Consider the following 11,242-nt stretch of genomic DNA (forward strand, 5'->3'; position numbering starts at 1 on the left):
TTAGAAAATATTTGGTGGGGTTGGTTTTCGATTATCAAAACACGGATTTTTATTAGTTCGGTTCCTTTTTAGATCAATTCGAAATAGTCGGGTTTAACGGTTCAAGTTAGAAACTAATAACTCTACAGATTTCATCTAGTACTAAAATTCCCCCATGAGCAAACCTTCAAATAAGGGCAGACAAGGCCCAATCTTTAGATGGCCAAAGACCATCGACACCAATTGTTGTTAGCTGGTCTTGAGACCAGCCAAAGTTGCCTGGTCCCTCGTTCAGAAATGAACAATTACCATAACAAAAATGAACATTTTTTAATTGAACATATTTTACAATAATTTTGTATTTCTTTATAATTAAATGTTCATTTTCATGCACTATGATGTTCATTCTTATAAAATAAATGTTCATTTTCATATCGTATAATGTTCATTCTTATAAAATAAATGTTCGTTTTCTTTTTTAATTAATACAAGTTTTGAATTTATTCAGTTGTACAAAATGTTTGTTTTCATAGTAAAGGATGTTCAATTAACATTAACATTAATAATATTAGACATTAGCATTTTGTTCATTATTATTAAAAAACATATTGTTGATTTATTTAATTGATATTAAATCCAATAGTTCAACAAATTGCAAGATATTCATTCAAGAGAATTGAACAAATCAAGGTATTTCACTTGAAGCTTAAAAAAAAGTTGATGATTAAGCAACAAAACACTAGACGAAAAACCCCAATCCCCACCGGTTCAAACCCCCCATTCCCCACCGGTTTTGAACCGTTCTTGATTTGGGGGGTGGCAAATCCTCAAAGATATGCCACCGGTTTTAAACCGGTGGCAAAAAGAACTTTTCCCACCGGTTTTGGGGTGAACCGGTGGCAAAACATGCTGATTTAGGTTTAAGCTGAGCACTTTTCCCACCGGTTTTCAATTGAACCGGTGGCAAAACATCATCATTGCCACCGGTTTTCACACTAACCCGGTGGCAAAAGTGCCCCAAAAAATTAATTTTTTTTTTTTTTTGCATTTTTTTCACTTAAATTGTACCAAATACTTATATATAATCATAATATACATAAAACACATATATTTGCCTCAATAACTTGTAATATTACACTTTAAAAAACTAAAAAAAAAAAAAAAAGTTTCCAATAGCTATATGCTGCCTGTTTTGCAATTGTGGCTGGTGCATTTTGCTCCTTGTTGGTGCTTCCAACTGTTGAGTGTTACAACCTATTAGTCTGCATGATGCATATGGAAGATAGTAAATAATGCACGCCATTACAAAAACAAGTATATCCAGTGAAAAGTATCAAATGGACAAATAAGAAATGTGACAATGAGAGCGAGATAGGTCATGCCAAAGAGACTTGGCAACAATGTTGGGTGTGTCCAAAAGCACAGTTCAAAGAATGGTCAAGAGAGGAGACATAAGGTCTCATTCAAACCCACTGCATCCCAAACTGGCACCAGCCAACAAAAAGGAGAGACTTAGGTAGATTCTAAGACAAATAGTAGGAGAAACCCCAGGCAGAAAAAAATCTACTAGAACATGTACAACACAGTTTATAAAGATGAGAAATGGTTTGAACTAACTAAGAAATCACGGAGGGCCTACTTGGCAGAAGGTGAAAAAGGGGTAAACAGATCTGCTCAATCACAAAAATACATTCCTGATATCATGTTTGAAGGAGCAGTTGCAAAACCATGGTACAATGCTCAGAAGGAGGTCATCTTTGATAGGAAGATAGGGATATTCCCTTTTTGTACAAGGACACAGCAAAGAGAAATTCTAAATACAAAAAGAAAGCAAGTGGATATAATCACTAAGGTGATTGAGGTAGTCATTAAATATTTGTCCAGAAAGATGTTAATTGATAACATCATGCCAGCAATTATGGGAAAATGGCAAGAAATTGGTCAACACAACACAATCTTCATACAACAAGATAATGCAAGGGCACATGTTACCCAAAATGACCCTGAATGGCAACAACATTGTGAACAGCCAGGGTTCACATTCATTTTAGTCCAAAAACCCCCAAACATCCCAGACTTAAATGTTTTAGATTTAGGTTCTTTCAGGAGCATTCAATCACTACAAACCAAAAAAAAAAAATGGCAAAATTTCCAGAGCAATTAATTGAGGCAGTACAAGAAGCATACTTTAAAATTCATGCCACTACTTTGTTCAAGTGTTGGGTGAGTTTGTGTTATGTTATGAGTGCGTTTCTGAAATTCAAAGGCTCAAACAAATATGATCTGCCTAATGTTAACAAAAACAGATTGGGAATGCTATAAGATCCCATACATGCCCCAGTGTGGGTTGTCATTGATGCATGGGAGAGGGTAATATATCATGACAAACCAGATTCAGATGATGAGGAAGAAGGACAAGACCAGAAACAACACATTGGAAATACACAATACACTAGCACACAACATCCACATGTAATGACAAATGATCATGAGGCTTCAACATCAAATGCTCATGTAGGGGACCAACAATGGGCAGTAAGAAAGAGTACAAGATTGAAGTAAAAATCAACAAGAAACAACTTTTTTTTGTACTTGTTTTGTTTTTGTATGAAATGTATTGGAAAAAACATATGTTGCTTAATGATTTACTAGTTCATTCAAAAACTCTAAGCAACCTGGGTAACTTTTACAAGTTAAATCATCCCTTACTTCAGGGTACTTTGCAGGAAAGCAGAAGCATGCTACAAAGACAGGTTACTTTAGGTTTCACTTGAGAATGCTTATTCACATGATTAGGTGTTCCAATCCAAAATCACCAAGTTTAGGGTTAAAATCCAAATCAAGCATCACATTACAAGTCCTTAACATCCCTATGAATGACCTGCCTGTTGCATTATATTCTTCATGCAAGTATCCAAATTTAACATAAAAATCAAGAAAGAGTAGCGATTAAACTACCTATTTCGGTGCTCATTTAACCTTGAGATTGATATATATGAGTAGCTTGATCAGGATATTTATCATTGATTAATTTTGTTTTTTTTTAATGTAAATAGTAGGATTAATTGAATTCAAAATATTTTAATTTGAATTAAATTTTAAGTCACAAAATAATGGTACAAATATATAAAAAAATCCATCAGGGGTTTTTTTTATCCAAAACTTCTCAAACTGTGTTACCTCAACGGACAAACCGGAGCAAATCACAGTGAGAAGTATAAAAGTGAGTCCCTTCATCATATGGATTATCCTAGTGTAACTGTGTAACTAATCATCAACCCCTAACATAGTCAAAACTTCTGCCTAAAAGTCTCAACAACCATTTCACATGATTGGAATCTAATGGAAAATAGTGTTGACTAGAAATTGGGATGAAAATCTCATTTTTTGGACACACATCATTGATGCAAACAAACTGCATACCCCCATTATACAGAGCAAATTGTATTCACTTAAGGTTATATATACCCTATTAACCATCAAGTAAATCATTCTTAAATCACCATCATTATCATACCCATTAGCATAACAATCTTATAGCCATCAAGTACATAAAGGACAAATCGCCAACATTATCATAATCATTAACACAACAATCTTATAGCCATCAAGTAAATCATTCTCAAATCCCCAACATTATCATAACATTTAACGTAACAATCTTATAGCCATCAATTAAATCATTCTCAAATCACCAACATTTTCTCAATCATCAACATAAGCATATTCATCAACATAACAATCTAATAATCATAATCATCATCATAAGCATAAGCATAATAAATATCATAACTATCACATAATCATAATCTCAATCAATATCATAGACATATATAATCAACATAACAATCTCATAATCATAATCAATATCATATCATAATCACACTCCCAACATCAACAGTGAACTTCACATCACCAAACGCAACCAAGCATATATAATACCCCCGGCCAACAACAGATCACAGTTGCTGGCATCCAAATATATTTTCCAATACAACTAACCTAAATAAGATAAAATTGAAATGATTCAATAAAAACTAAAAATGGAGAGAGAAGACTTAGCTGATTGATTAGTAGAATTGATTAATTAAAGTAACCTGAGTGATTCCCACTCTAGAAAAAGGTAACATGTCCAAACTTGACTGTTTCACTGTAACACTGAAAAGAGATCATTTGAAAAAAATACAAGTAATTGCCTTAAACAGTTAAACCACAACTATAAACACATTCAGAATGCCATATGCAACATATCATGCCAAAGCTAGGCAGCAAGAAGACTTGAAAAAAGAGAATTCACAACTACATTGCAGCTGAATTGGAAAGATTAGATAGTTGGATCAACAAATGCACAATAATTAAAGATTGCGAGATACAATTCAAGAGCACCCAATTAGAAACATCACAAAAACCTAGAAATCAGAGCAGAGCAAACCCTAGAAAACCCAGAAACTTCGAAAAAAGAAAAACCCAGAAATTTCGAACCTAGAAAACCCTAGAAGTTTGAAACAAAGCTCATTCCTTAGAATCTAACATTTCAAATTGAGGAGTATACTGATTAATGGCTTCAAAAAATCAAAAAACTCAAAGGGGAAACTAGATACTGCCAGAAAATAAGAAACAAAAAAATAAGCACGAAATTCAGAAAATAGGCAATAAAAATTAACACAAATTGATAGAAAAAAATCAGATAAAAAACCAAAATTCCCAAAAAAAAAACCGAGAAACCCTGAAACCCGCAATTTCGAACATATTACAGCAATTAAACCCGCGATGACTGTTGTGCTTGGTCTTCGACTAAGGCCGGTGGTTGAGGAAGAAGAATGAGAGATGAGAGAAGAAAAAGATGAGAGAACAACGAGAGTTGAGGAAGAAGAAGATGAGAGAAGAACGAGAGATGAGAATAGATGGTGGGTTTTTGAGGAGAGAGAGAGGTAGAAGAGGAAATGAAAGAGACAGAAAGAGACCGGGTTTTTTTTAATTATATTTAGCAAGGGTTTTTCGCACCGGTTCGGTTTGAACCGGTGGGGATAATAAACTTTTCCCACCAGTTTTTCAGGAACCCGTGGCAAAAGTGATTATCCAAAATCAAGCCCACTATTTTTCCCACCGGTTTTTAAGAACCGGTGGCAAAAGGGGGGTGGCTTTTTCGATTTTTCTACTAATGAAATGATATGCTATTTTTATTTACTACTGAATTGTTCAGTTATATAACATTAAATGTACAATCTTTTTTTCAGTTTCATAGTCTCTTTATTTTATTCTTATATTATAAATGTTCATTTTTATATATTGCAATGTTCATTTACTAAATGAACATTTACTTACACGAAAGTGTAAAAAATAACATGTGCACTTTTTATTGCGTAAACGTTAAACATAATGTATACAAACAATGAAACATTCATATATGGGAATATGAACAAATTTGTACTTTTCATTGCATATACATTAAAAATCTACTAGTAGTAGGGATTTTAAAAAATAATGTTAGAATTATGAATATATATTGTTAAAATTGTGAATATAAATATTATAAGAATGAACATCTGATAGTATGAAAATGAACATTTAATTTTGTAAGAATAAATATCCTATAGCAAGAAAATGTTCATTTTTATTATATTAAATGTTCATTTTCAAAATGAGGGACCACCAAGAATTGGTTGGACTCGGGACCAGCTAAAAATTTACACCATCAACACCACCTTTTGACATCATTGTTGGACCTATACAACCCATTTGGTAAATATCCGCATTCCCATTTTTGGGGAAAAAGATCAAATGTATAGGCCCATATAAGTTAAAAAACAAAAGTCCATAAATTTGCACCCCCATATAATATTAGAACAAGAACAAACATTAAGTTATTGTAAGACATTTAAAGTTACCCTTTTATACTACAAACATTATCATTTTTATAACAAAATTTTTACACTTAAAAAATATTTATTATGTATTAGATTAATCATATATATTAGCTTTCAAAGCATGTATTTTATAGAAACTAGTTTTGTGCCTGGCGATGCTCGGATTGTTGATAAAATTTAGGATAAAACTTTTGAATTGAATGTTAAATACGGGCATATAATTCTTTTAATGATGCAGGATATTTAAACCTACGATATCATATCGCTTATTTATATAATTGTGTATTATTTGTGGTTTTGTATGTAAATAGATATTCATGTTTTTATTAACTTGAAATTATTTTTATTATTGGAGTTAAAATATTTTAACAGAACTGAAAGTATTTTTACCAAACTAAAATTATTTTTACAGTTAAAACTTATTTTTACTGATTATATTGTAAATGGATCTTATATTAAAGTTCTTAAAACGAATTTAATGATGGAAATAAAATCGAGTTATAGGATATTTATTAAAAGTTATAATTAATTTTGTATATATGAAATATAAGAAGTATATCGATAATAAAACTTTATACGATATTTTTATCTTACAATATCTATCCAAAATTCGCCTAGTTAGCATCATATGTGTCACAATAATATTTATTTATCGCCTACATGGCGCAACACTTGGCGAAAAATGGGAATGTCAAGTGTGTTATTTCGTGGCCAAACTTTGTTAGAATCATGTGTCACAATAATATCTATTTTTTGCCTACGTGGTGTGACACTTGGCAAAAAACTAGAATGCCAAGTGTCGCTGTCTCATAACCAGGCTGCGAGACCGGCTTTATATATTAGTGATATAATTACACATTAAAATACAATCAAACTATTAAGTAATTAGCTTTTGATGATTGTAAACTAATGATGATTATCTATCTAACGTGTTTTAAAGTTGTGCATAGAAAGAACAAGTTATGCTTAGAACAAGATACAAGGAACCCAAGCAATGACAAATATATATAAAAGGAACTTGAGTAATATATAATAAGCAAGAGAAGAACAAGAATAATGATGAGTTATGGTTCATAAGCATGATAATGGCTAAGAAACACATGAAGGTAACTATGTAAATAGTTGTTTGCATATGTTAGCTTCATGACGTAATACCCTATCCATAAATGAGTCATATATGTGTAGGAGTATTTACGTAGCTTTAAGTTTAATTAGTTCTCTCACTTGAAGTTTGTTTATGACAAACAAACTTCAATCTAATGTTTCTCTTAAGTGTTTATGTGAAGACATGAACTGACTTAGGTGAAGTCAATGGGTTGGAACATAGAAGACTTCAAGAGGAACAAGAGAGAATGAATGAACCTAAAGCAGGTTCTCCCACGAGAACAAAACGATGAAGGAACCTGAAGGTATTTTCCAACGAGATCCAGAAGGAACTTTCGGCAGGCTTTCCCACGAGGGTCGGAGCATGTTCCCTAGCAGGTACATGAGGTGTTCCCTAACAAGTACACACCAGGAGCTTCCTAACAAAAGCATGACAACAAGCTAAAGAGTGAAGCTTAGACTGCGAAGATGACAACAAGTTCTAGATGAACTTGGTCTGCGAGTTCCAACAAGGAATGAAGAAGAGTGACAACAAGTTCCAGTTAGGAACTTGGCTTGCGGTTCCAGAAGTCGAACGTTGCCCCGAGATCCAGAATACATCATTACTACAAGATTCTAGAACAAGAGTTTCAGAGAAACAACATGAAGCTAAGTCAGTCCTCCTGGTCAAAGTTCTAGTCAGGGTTTGGTTTTTGTTCATCTAGTCAGTTCCAGACAGATCTCGAGTGTCCACCATATTAGTTTTATATCTTTATTCATTTATATGTATTTATAGTTATTCTTTTAGATCTTGTAAAGGGAAAAAGGGTTTTAAGTATTTTGTGTATTGGGGTGTGAGAGTTCATGAGGATTCTCGTTATTATAATTAAGATATTACTAAGTGTGAGCTTCTAGGGTGAGGCCGAGTGAGTAGTGCTTCGGGAGTACTATTGGGGACTTGAATCTGGGATTCAAAAGTCGAGTGAAGAACATTCACATTCTTGGTGAGTTTCGGGTAGGAACTAGGTAACAAATTCTGTCAAGAACTTGTGAAAAAGGTCTTGTTGTAATAGGTTGTAACTAGGAGTGTTTGGCCTATTAAAGTGGATTGGTTTGGCCTGAAATCCCTTGAAGGGTTGAGGATTTACTTCCAGTTAGGCCCTGTATGGTTTCCTCGTAAAATCCACTTTGCATTATTGTCTAAGTTTCTAACAATAATTTGTTTTATATCCAGTGAAAATTAGGCACTAGGAACATATTATATGTTTGCTAACATATAGGTGTTATGCGCCTATAGTTATTCATAATCGAATTGATAGAGATTGCAAGAGAAGACGAAAGAGTCCAACTATAGTATTAAATATCTTGATTAGGAAGAATGCAACTCATAATTATGAAGACTGCATTTCATGATAACCCTCTTTTGATCCGAACATAACATTACAGTGACGGGATTGGGCTGGGCCGATGTGAGGTGGACAACCCCAAATAAGAAGCCCAAAATATAGTATGTTCATCCTTCGTGGTAATCAATCATCAATCAATTACTACGGAGTATATACTAAAAAATATATCAGCAATGATACATGTTATCTCCTTGTATACTTAGTTTTCTATTTTTTATTATTTTTTTTTAAAAAAATTCAATTTAAAAAACAATTCTTTTTACATATATAAGGTAATAATTACGTAAAAAGCAAAAAAATAATATTCTTAACATAATTATGACATACGGACTAATTTTTTTTTTTTAAGAAAGACATATATTATGTATACAACAAGATTATATTTTTAATTGTGTAATATAAGCTACAAACTTAAACAATGGAATGCATATATCAAATCAACAATTGATACTTTTGTTATTTGCTTGAATAATTTATGATTAGAATTTTAATCAATTAATACTCTATGGATACTTCAATAATACGGAGTACTTGCCAGGAACGACACATGTTGATTATTCTTAATGCTATTTTTTTCAACTATTATTGTTGTTGTTTTTCAGCATTCAATTGATATGAATATAGCAAACGAAAGTAAAAAAATTTGATATAGTGTTAATTTGAAAAATAGTTATTTAAAACTACTGTGCATAACATAGAACCTAACCTTCTACAAGTATAAAATACAACTTGATATGTTGTCACTTGTCAAACCTATATGTGAAGGATTCTGAGTTTGAGTCCCGCAAACCAACTTTTCAGCTTTCTATTTGGGCTAAATAAATGGGAAAGTTGGCAAATTCTCACCAAAAATAACACTACTAGAAAATAGGCCATTTTCGACGGAATTTTTCTGTCGAAAACTTTCGTCATAAAAGTATTCGTCGGAAAAGCGACCTTTTCCGACAAAATTAAGGCATCAGAAGAGATTTTTCGGCCCGGAAAAGTCCGTCGAAAAATGCTTAAAAAAAAGCCCCATACCACCCCTAATAGTCCCCCTTACCCATACCACCACCCCATCAGACGCCCAACACCACCCACAACCTAAATCCCTACCCACCACACTAACCAGGCTACCTCACCAAAACTTGTAAACACACTAACCTACCTCACCACCCACCAAAACTCGTAACCCACCTCACCAGTCACCAGAACCCTAACCCAAACCAGATTCCCACCCACCACGACCCCTATCCCAACCCACCAACACCCCCACCCAAACCAGATCCATTCGAAACAACTGGCCTTATCCCACCCTAACCGTTACCTTGAACATAAACCACCCACTACCACCGCAATTCAACCACACATCACCATAAAATTTTGTACAAAATCTCAAAAAACAAAATAAGAGAAAGAGAAAAGAGAACTTACCTTGAATTCCATCAAATCCCCGAAATTGGCTTGAATTTGGATTTTAAAGGTCAAATTCGACCATAAAAACTCTAGATCTAGAGTTTTTAGGGTCGAATTTAACATGAAAAACCTGTAGTTTGTTTTTTAAATCAAAACCATAGAATTCCATGGTTGAATTTCACAAACAATAACGAATTTTTTGAGAAAGAAAGAACAAAGAGAAAGAGAAAGAAGAGAGAAGAAAGGAGGAGAGGCGTGAGAATTGAAAGATGAAAGGAGAAAAAGAAGAGAAGAGGAGCGGTGGTAAGTATGGCGTTTGTGGTGGTTAGATTGAGAAGATGAAAGAAAAGAGAAAAACGAGAGAGATGGAAGAGGAGTGAGATGGAAGAGGAGAGAGAATAAGAGGCCGGATGAGAGAGAAGGGGAAAGAAAGAGAAAAGGAGAAGGGGCAAGACAAGGAGAAAGGGGCGGAATAAGGGGGATGTGTTTTAGGGTTTTATTTCAAAAGCTTTTTTTTTTCTTATATATATATATAAATAGATATATATATATATATATATATATATATATATATATATATATACATATATATATATATATGTATATGTATATATATATATGTATATGTATATGTATATATATATATATGTATATGTATATATATATATATATATATATGTATATGTATATATATATATGTATATGTATATATATATATATATGTATATGTATATGTATATATATATATATATGTATATATATATATATGTATATATATATATATGTATATAAATGTATATGTATATGTATATATATATGTATATAAATATATGTATATAAATATATATACACATATATATATATATATACATATATATATATATACATATATATATATATACATACATATATATATATATATATACATATATATATATATATACATATATATATATATATTCCGATGGAATTATCCGACTAAATAAAAATCCGTCGAAAATTTCGCTTTTTCTGACAGAATAACGTGTTCGTCAAAAACAGCCCGTCGAAAATAGGTAGTTCTCTTGTAGTGTAAATTCAATTATTGGGTTGTTGTCTAGGTTGCACAAGAATGGGTACTGACACGAATACGGGTACAAAACGGATACGGGAAAATGTCTATCTTAAAATAAGCTAAGGGACAAGGGTACATGATGTTAAAATTCATATAATATATTTTAAAAAAAGAATTTGACCATATATTTTGTCATTCTGTCATCTCATAAGATCATACTGTATCATATTAAAAATGAGCTATATATGAAGGCACTCATATTATTTAACAATTACCTTATTTATCTTACTTTACTTGAATTTTCTCATTAAAAAAAAATTAAACAGCCCATATCATAGTAGGATACAGTGCGAGACGTATCCTCATGTGTCCCACGAGTGTCAATGTCTGACACGATATTCGACACAAATATGACAGTTGGATGAGATGTCCATGCATCCTACCTTACTGTGTCCGGA

The sequence above is a fragment of the Chenopodium quinoa genome, unplaced genomic scaffold, assembly GCF_001683475.1.
Source record: "Chenopodium quinoa cultivar QQ74 unplaced genomic scaffold, ASM168347v1, whole genome shotgun sequence".
Taxonomy (NCBI): domain Eukaryota; kingdom Viridiplantae; phylum Streptophyta; class Magnoliopsida; order Caryophyllales; family Amaranthaceae; genus Chenopodium; species Chenopodium quinoa.